Genomic DNA, 10,429 nt, shown 5'->3' with positions numbered 1-10,429 from the left:
AAATTGACAAAATAAATAGTTGGTTCTTCGAAAAAATAAGCAAAATTGATAAACCTTTAGCCACACTAACAAAGAGAAGATGAGAGAAAACCCAAATCACTAAAATTCAGAATGAACAAGGAAATATCACAACAGACACGATTGAAATACAAAACATAATTAGAAGCTATTTTGAACATCTATACTCCAACAAAATAGAAAATTTCAAAGACATCAACAGGTTTCTAGAGACATATGAATTGCCTAAACTGAACGAGGAGGACATACACAATTTAAATAGACCAATTTCAAGTAATGAAATAGAAGAAGTCATCAAAAGCCTACCAAAAAAAGAAAAGTTCAGGACCAGATGGGTTCTCAGCCGAGTTCTACAAAACCTTTAAAGAAGAAATCATTCCAATATTTCTCAAAGTATTCCATAAAATAGAAGAGGAGGCAACCCTCCCAAACTCATTCTATGAAGCCAATATTACCCTGATAACTAAACCAGACAGAGACACATCGAGGAAAGAAAATTTCAGACCAATATCCTTAATGAACATCGACGCAAAAATTCTCAACAAAATTTTAGCAAATCACATACAAAAACATATTAAAAAATAGTGCACCACGATCAAGTGGGTTTCATCCCAGGGATGCATGGTTGGTTCAACATCAGGAAATCAATAAATGTAATTCACCATATCAATAGACTTAAAGTTAAGAATCACATGATTATTTCAATAGATGCAGAAAAAGCATTCAATAAAATACAGCACCCCTTCATGCTCAAAACACTAGAAAAAATAGGGATAGTAGGAACATTCCTTAACATTGTAAAGGCCATCTATGCTAAGCCCATGGCTAATATCATTCTAAATGGTGAAAAACTGTAAGCATTCCCCCTAAAAACTGAAACAAGGCAGGGATGCCCTCTTTCACCACTTCTATTCAATATCGTCATTGAAACTCTAGCCAGAGCAATTAGACAGACCAAAGAAATTAAAGGGATATGAATAGGAAAAGAAGAACTCAAACTATCCCTATTTGCTGATGATATGATTATATATTTAGAGGAACCAGGAAATTACACCAGAAAACTTTTAGAACTCATAAGTGAATTCAGTAAAGTAGCGGGATATAAGATCAATATACATAAGTGATGAATCTTTGGAAAGAATAATTAGGAAAACTACCCCATTCACAATAGCCTTGAAAAAAATAAAAAAACTTGGGAATCAATCTCACAAAAGAGGTGAAAGACCTCTACAATGAGAACTACAGAACACTAAAGAAAGAAATTAAAGAAAACTTTAGAAGATGGAAATATCTCCCATGTTCTTGGATGGGAAGAATTAATATTGTCAAAATGGCCATACTACCAAAAGTGCTATACAGATTCAATGCAATTCCAATTAAAATCCCAATGACGTACCTTTTAGAAATAGAGCAAGCAATTATGAAATTCATCTGGAAGAATAAGAAACCCAGAATAGCTAAAGCAATCCTTACCAGGAAGAGTGAAGCAGGGGGTATCGCAATACCAGATCTTCAACTCTACTACAAAGCAATAGTAACAAAAACGGCATGGTATTGGTACCAAAATAGAAAGGTAGATCAATGGTACAGAATAGAGGACATGGACACAAACCCAAATAAATACAATTTTCTCATACTAGACAAAGGGGCCAAAAATATGCAATGGAGAAAAGATAGCCTCTTCAACAAATGGTGCTGGGAGAATTGGAAATCCATATGCAACAGAATGAAACTAAACCCATATCTCTCACCATGCATGAAACTAAACTCAAAATGGATTAAGACCTCGGAATCAGACCAGAGACCCTGCAGATTATAGAAGAAAAAGTAGGTTTAGATCTTCAACATGTTGGCTTAGGACCAGACTTCCTCAACAGGACTCCCATAGCACAAAAAATAAAACCAAGAATCAATAACTGGGATAGATTCAAACTAAATAGCTTTCTCTTAGCAAAGGAAACTATCAACAATGTGAAGAAAGAGCCTACGGAGTGGGAGAAAATCTTTGCCAATCATACTTCGGATAGAGCACTAATCTCCAGAATCTATAAAGAACTCAAAAAACTCTACACCAAGAATGCAAATAATCCAATCGACAAATGGGCTAAGGAAATGAACAGACACTTCACAGAAGATCTACAAGCAATCAACAAACATATGGAAAAATGTTCAACATCTCTAGTAATAAGAGAAATGCAAATCAAAACCACCCTAAGATTCCATCTCACCCCAATTACAATGGCAATTATCAAGAATACAAGCAACAACAGGTGTTGGGGAGAATGTGGGGAAAAAGGTACACTCATATATTGCTGCTGGGGCTGCAAATTAGTTCAGCCACTCCGGAAAGCAGTGTGGAGGCTCCTTAGAAAACTTGGAATGGAACCACCATTTGACCCAGCTATCCCACTCCATGACCTATACCCAAAGGACTTAAAATCAGCATACTACAGAGATACAGCCACATTGATGTTCATAGCTGCTCAGTTCATAATAGCCAGATTGTGGAACCAACCTAGATGCCCTTCAATTGATGAATGGATAAAGAAAATGTGGTATATATATACAATGGAATATTACTCAGCCATAAAGAATGATAAAATTATGGCATTTGCAGGCAAATGGATGAAACTGGAGAATATCATGCTAAGTGAGTTAAGCCAATCTCAAAAAAACAAAGGATGAATGATATCGCTAATAAGTGGATGATGACACATAATGGGGGGTGGGAGGGGTTAGTGTTAGGGTTAGAGTTAGGGTTAGGGAGGGGGACAAGAATGGAAGAAGGAAGGACTGTATAGAGGGAAAAGAGGGGTGGGAGGTGTGGGGGGAAGGGAAAAATAACAGAATGAATCAAACAACATTACCCTATGTAAATTTATGATTACACAAATGGTATGCCTTTACTCCATGTACAAACAGAGAAACAACATGTATCCCATTTGTTTACAATAAAAATAAAGAAAAAAAATAGTGATTTCACTGACCACATTAAAAAAATAGTCTATAAAAAACAGTTTGTAAAAGTCACTAAACAAAAGAACTACTACTGCCTTCAAAACAAAAACAAAAACAAAACCCCAGCAAACCTTAATGTTATGGACTAAATTGTGTTTCCCCCCAAATTCATAAGTTGAAACTGTAACTCACAGATCTCAGTGAATTTGGGAATAAAACTTTTAAGAAACCAATTAAGGGGTTAGGGATGTAGTTCAGTAGTCTGTAGCACCACAGAAAAAATAAAGGAAGTCATTAAAGTTAAATATGGCCTTTAGAGTGGAGTCTGGATTAAGCAGCATCATTGTGCTTTTAAGAAGTAGAAGATGCACAGCAAGAAGATGGCTTCCTGCAAACCAGGATGACAGAACTTGCATAAAACCAACCCCACCTGTACCTACTGGCACCTTAATCTTAGACTTCCAGCCTCCAGATGTGTGAGAAAACAAATGTCTGTTTAAGCAACTGGTCTATGGTATTCTGTTGCGGTAGCCCAAGGAGTCTGACAAGGACTGCAAGGTCATGAAACTAGGAATCAGTAACAGAAAAAAAGGGAAATTCATAACTATGTGGAAATTAAATAATGCATTGTTAAATAATCAATGGGTCAAAGAAGAAATCATAAAGAAATTAGGTCATATTTAGATAGCCATAGCAATTAGTCAAAAAAGAAATAAAAAGCATCTAAATAAGAAAGAAATAAAATTATTCTTAATCACAGATTAATTAATCCTTTATTGAGAAAAATCCCAAGGTATCCATAAGAAAGAAACCAGATTAATAAATGAATTTATCCAGATTGCAGGGTACAAGAATCAGTTTTTTCTATAAATCAGCACTCAATAATTTTAAAAGGAAATAGAGTAATTCCATTTACCATAACATCTAGAAGATACTTAGAAATAAATTTAACTGAGGTGAAAAACTTACACACTGAAAACTAGAAAACATTGTTGAAAGAAATATAGAAAATATAAATAGACATCTAATACACATTTATAGACTTAACATTATTAGCGTGGCAATACTACCCAAAGCAATTTACAAATTCAATATGATTTCTATCGGTGTTCCAATAGCTATTTTGGCAAATATGGAAATGTTGGTCCTTGAATTCATGTGAATTTCAAGTGGCACCAAATAGCCAAAATAATTTTTGCAGCGGTGGGGATAAAACCCAGGACCTTGTGTATACTCGGCAAACCCTCTACCACTGAGCTACATCCCAAGTTTTAAAAAGAAGAAGAAACTAAGGAAATTCACGTTTTTCGATACCAAACCTTACTAATAAGATAAAGTAATCAAAACAGTGTACTACAAGCACATTAGACATACAGAAAATGCTATAGAAAGAAGGAACTCAAAATAAATCCATACATCTATAGCCAATTGATTTTTCACAAGGATGCCAAATCCATTCAATGAGCAAGGAATAGTCTTTTCAACAGGTGGTGCTGGTATAACTGAATATACACACATAAAAATTAACTCAAAAATGGATAAAAGAGCAAGCATAAAACTATAATCATAAAAATTTAGATGTATATATCCATTTTCATTTACTATAACAAAATACTTGAGGACAGTTACTTCATAAAGAAAAGAGTTTTGTTTACCTCTCAATACTGGAGGCTCAAGTGCATGGAGCTGGTATCAGCTCAGTTTTGGTGAGGACCTCGTGATTAATGGCATCACAGTGGAGAGAGGGAGTACAATAGGAAGAGATCATATGGTAAGATAAGAAACCAAAGACAAGAGAGTAAGCCAATCTCACTCTTTTATATGAACTTATTCTTAGGATAGTGAACTCATTCTGCAAGATCAGCATTAATTATTTCCAAGGGTAGTACTCCTCTCCCCAGTGACCAAACTGTCCTCAGGCTAGGTTCCACCTTTTAAACTTTCATCATCTATCATATCATCCTATTACAGACCAGCCTTCTAACACATGAACTCTTGAGTCACAAACCACATACAAACCATACCAGAAAAAAAACATAGGGGAAATATTTGTGACCTTATATTTGGCAATGGATTCCTAGATATTGTACAAAAAAGTGCAAGCAACAACAACAAAATATATCAATTGAACTTTACAAATTTAATAGCTTTTGTGTATCAAAGAACATCATTGAGAAAATGAAAAGAAAATCAACAGAATTGCCAAGAATATTTGCAAATCACATAACTGATAAGGGTTTACTATATAAAGAACTTCTACAATTGAAGAGCAAACAGACAACTCAATTTAAAAGTGGGCAAAAAAAAAACTAGAATAAAATTTCTCCAAGAGACTATATGAATGAACAATAAGTACATGAAAGAATGTTCAAAATCATTTAACCATCTGTAAATTATAAATCAAAGCCACAAAGAGATACCACTTCACACCCACTAGAAATGCTATAGTATACATACTTAGAAAACCAGGAAATTGAAAGTGTTAGCAAGGATGTGGATAAATTAAAACCCTCACACTTTGCTATTGGTAATATAAAATGGTGCAGCCACCATGGAAAACAATTTGTCAATTCCTTTAAATATAAAAGTGCCATGTGACCTAGCAATTCCAGTCCTATAAATGTATCCAAAAGAATTGAATAGATACTTGTATGTTAATACTTATTTCAGCCCTAGTCCCCATAGCAAAAAAGTGTGGTGGTCTTGAGGCCTGTCTTGACAACATTGTGAGACCCCATCTCCAAAACATAAAAAACAAACAATAAGCTAAAAAGTATGAATAATCAAATAGTCCATCAACAGATATAAATAAAATGTGGCATATACATACAATAGAATACCATACAGTTATAGAATGAATTTTGATATATGCTAGAACATGCATAAACCTTGAAAATATTGTGCTAGCATGCACATTTGAACCAGAAACACAAAGAGATAAGAATGTGTTTTCAAATCATGAACCATGAGTCTCGCACTTAATGATCTGATTATTTGCTACTGACAACTAGAACATGATAGAGCTACAGAATGAAAGAAAAAAGTTCAGAAATGTAAATGTCTGATTTGGGATCCTGAAACAGTTCAACATTAAGATAGACATTCAGATTCCAAACAAGGAAAACATTTGAATTGGGATGCTATTTTTAGATTTTTACAGAAATATAATCAGAATGGAACAGAATGTCTAAGAACAGAAAACTGAAATGTATCAGCCTCGACACAAACCTCCATATAGAAAAAACTACAAGAAATGAGTGGTTTGGTCAGATACTTCATCAAATGTGCAAAAAAAAAAAAAGTACCCAGGTTAAAATGTAAAGAACTGTTGAATTATATAATACAGTGAAAGATTCATCAAATGGTATTTATGGAGCTCATTGTAGCAACATACTACTCAAAGACATTTGCTCAGTGAGAAAATACTGATGTGAAATATCTCAGCAAAGTGGCTAGGTAAGTTTTAATGGTTCTTGTTTGTGAAAGATTTCCTTGTGAAATGAAATTTCACCAATGGAAGCATTCAGATGAAAGGAAGGAAGGAAGGAAGGAAGGAAGGAAGGAAGGAAGGAAGGAAGGAAGGAAGGAAGGAAGGAAGGAAGGAAGGAAGGAAATATGTTAAATGAAATAAGTCATATACAAAAGGAAATATATTGTATGATTCCACTTATATGAAATAGCCAAACTAGGCAAATTCATAGTGACAGAAAGTAGAAACAAAATTGGAAAGGCTAGGGGTGGAGAGAATGCAGAATTATTACTTAATGGTTATAGGTTTCAGTTTTGGAAATGGATAGTAGTGATGATTGCACACTGAGCTGTACGTTTAAAATGGTTAAAATGGCAAATTGTATATATATATATATTGTATCACAACAAAAAACAAGGAGGGGTTGGGGTTATAGGGGAGGGGTAGAGCGCTTGCCTAGCACCGTGAGGCACTAGGTTCAATCCTAGGTTCAATCCACATAAAAAATAAATAAATAAAATAAAGGTATGATAAAACAAGGAGAAATAAAGACTTTTCTAGACAAAAAAATGAAAGAATATGCTGATATGACCTAATAAGAAATACATTTTTTGTTATGAAAAAAGTGACACCAGAAAGTAATTCAAATCCACACATAAAAAAATCAAACAGCATGGTAAAGGTCATTATAATGTATATTATATTTATATGTGATATATATAAATTATAAACACCATTACATATTATTATGTAATTATAATTATATATAATTGTTAAGTATAATTCATATCATTTCTTTCCTTTCTTAACTGATTTCAAAAATTATTTTACAAAACAATAAGTATATATTATATCATTGAGCCCATAACATAAATAAATTAGTTTGGCACAAAAGAAGTAGGAGAACCATCAAACATGGTGGCACATGCCTGTAATCCCAGAGACGTGGGAGACTGAGACAGGAGAATTGCAAGATTGAGAACAGTCTCAACAATTTAGTGAGGCCCTGTCTCAAAATAAAAAGGCACCACAGTGAGTCTCCACATCATATATAACCACAAAACTGGGATCTTAATTAGAATAATATATACTCTATGTTTGCATAAATATATCAAAATATAGTCTACATCATGTATAACTAAAAGGAACAAATAATTCTTTTTTAAAAAAGTAGTAGGGATGTGGATCCATGGCAAAGTACCCCTGGGTTCACTTTTCACATTTCTTTTCCTTTTCAATCTTATACACCTCTAATCAAAGATTTCTTTTTGGCATCTCTCAGAATACATAGAATCTTCATTGAGACACATGCAAGTTTTGAAAGAACTATTGTAAGATGCATCTTTGGCCAATTATCCTATTTTATGAGCATGCATGCGCGCGCGCGCGCACACACACACACACACACACACACAAAAGGAGGTGAGAGAGTGAAGCTGTATTGGTCAGTAAGGAAGTGCTATTGAGTCCACATTAAACAGTGAAAACATACCAAGAAATGACAAATAAGAAATTAATATAACGACTTCTGCATTATGGTCTAGATATTGAAGTTCCCCTGAAAGCATATGTGTTGATCCCCAGCTGAGGTGCAATGGGGTAGTGCTGAAAACTCTATGAGGTGTGGCATAGTGGAAGGAAGTTCAGTCACTGGGGGCAGCAGGTATTGGCCCCTGCCCTTCTCCCTCCCTTTCTTTCTCTCTGTTTCCTTGCCACCATGTGGTGAGCATCTTTACTCCACTGCATTTTCCTTGTCATGATGATCTGCCTCACCATAAGCCCAAAGTGATGAGGCCAAGGGACCATGGACTGAAATCTGAAACTGTGAGCCAGAATAAATTTTTCCTCCTTTTTAATTGATTTTCTAAGGTATATTGTCAGTAAATATTCTGTAAATATACACATAGTATTCTTTCCATAGGTTCTTTAAAACACATAAAATTAAATGAAGTAAAAATTGTAACACTATATTATTCAGTGTTTAACATATATAGGCATAATATGCATAATAATACTGAAAGGGGGAAGAAGAGGAAATAGAGCTACAAAGGAGTAATGACTTTATATATCATTGGAATTAAGTTAGTGTGAATCTGTGATACTGTGATATAAAAAATGTATATTTGGACTCTGCTTTTGGTTCCTAGAACACAGCTACTAAAGCCCTTGGAATCTCTTGTCTTTTGGTAGGCTAATAAAATGACTGACTGCCGAAGGATTCTGGATGACCTAGGATGGAGGCTTATTGTCTGGGATTCCGACCATATGATTAGTGTTGGAACTTTCAGTCCCACTTTCCACCAACCAGACCTTTAGGGAAAGGAAAGAGGCTGAAAGTTGAGTTGATCACCAATGGCCAATGATATAATCAATTCATGCCTATATGATGAAGTCTTCACAAAACCCCAGAGGGCAAGGTTCAGGGAGCTTCCAGGCTATGGAACAAGTGAAGGTTTCTGGACTATAGAGGGCTTGGAAAGAGCCTGGAAGTTCCATGTCCCTTCACACACTTTGCTCTATGCATCTCCTCCATCTGGTTGTTTCCCTGTATTCTTTGTAGTGTCATTTACAATAAACTAGTAAACATAAATATTTCCCTGAGTTCTGTGAGCTGTCTAGCAAATTAATCAAACCCAAGGAGTGGGTTTTGAGAACCCTCAATTTATAGCTCATTAGTCATAAATGAATAATACAATCTGGAGCTTGCAATTGGCATCATGAAGCGGGAAGTGGGAAGTGGGAAGCAGTCTTGTGGGACTGAGCACTTAACCTGTGAGATCTGGTGCTATTTTCAGGTAAGTTAGTGTCAGAATTGAATTGAATTAGAGGACACTCAGCAAATGTCCATGGGAGAAATGATTGCTTGGTGTGTAGGGAGAAATTCCCACACATCTGGTATCAAAAGGTTTCATAGAATGTCTGAGAGTAGTAAAAATACTTTGGTTTTTCCTATCTCTAATAGAATCTAAAGTTGAAATGCACAGATGGTTCCCAACTTATGATAATTTGACTTACAATTTTCAACTTTACAATGATGAAAAAATGACATGTATTCAGTAGAAACCATATTTTGAATTTTGATCTTTTCCAAGGCTAGCAATAAACACTACGATACTCTCTCACTATGCTGGGCAGTGAGACACAGCTCCCAATCAACCACATGATCACAAGGGTCAACAACCCAAACTCTGATGTCTACTGTATTGCTAAGCTATGATGTATGGTAGTTATATTAAATATATTTTTGGTACATTTAATATGGCAGATGTATCAATTGTATGTTTGGTAAATGTAATTTCAAATTTATGATACTTTCAACTGACAATGGATTTATCAAAATGTATCCCCATCATTAGTTGAGGAACATCTGCATATGGTAAGCCCCCTAGAGTCTAGTCAACAAGAAAATAACTTTAAAATAATAAAAAATAATGAAAGTGAATAAAATATTCACTTAATGTAAGAGAAAGTAGGCAAGGGGAGACATAGGAATAGGAAAGACATAAAATATATGGAAAAGAAAAAATAAATGACAGGTATAAATCCAAATGGTGCTGTGCTGGGAAAATTGGAAATCCATATGCAACAAAATGAAACTAAACCCTTATCTCTCACCCTGCAAAAAACTCAACTCAAAATGGATTAAGGATCTCGGAATCAGACCAGAGACCCTGCAGATTATAGAAGAAAAAGTAGGTCCAGATCTTCAACATGTCAGCTTAGGACCAGACTTTCTCAACAGGACTCCCATAGCACAAGAAATAAAAGCAAGAATCAACAACTGGGATAGATTCAAACTAAAAAGCTTTCTCTCAGCAAAGGGAAATATCAGCAATGCAAAGAAAGAGCCTACAGAGTGGGAGAAAATCTTTGCCAATCATACTTCGGATAGAGCACTAATCTCCAGAATCTATAAAGAACTCAAAAAACTCTACACCAAGAATGCAAATAATCCAATCGACAAATGGGCTAAGGAAATGAATA

At 34.8% G+C, this 10,429-nt stretch overlaps 1 pseudogene; it reads left to right on the top strand.

Moving 5' to 3' along the window:
• The first annotated feature begins 5,941 nt into the window (after positions 1-5,941).
• On the top strand, positions 5,942-6,432 carry LOC124971505 (serine-protein kinase ATM-like; annotated as a pseudogene).
• Positions 6,433-10,429: the final 3,997 nt, after the last annotated feature.

The sequence above is a fragment of the Sciurus carolinensis genome, chromosome X (genome assembly GCF_902686445.1).
Source record: "Sciurus carolinensis chromosome X, mSciCar1.2, whole genome shotgun sequence".
In the NCBI taxonomy this organism is placed as follows: Eukaryota; Metazoa; Chordata; class Mammalia; order Rodentia; family Sciuridae; genus Sciurus; species Sciurus carolinensis.
This window is presented reverse-complemented; position numbering and strand designations above follow the sequence as displayed.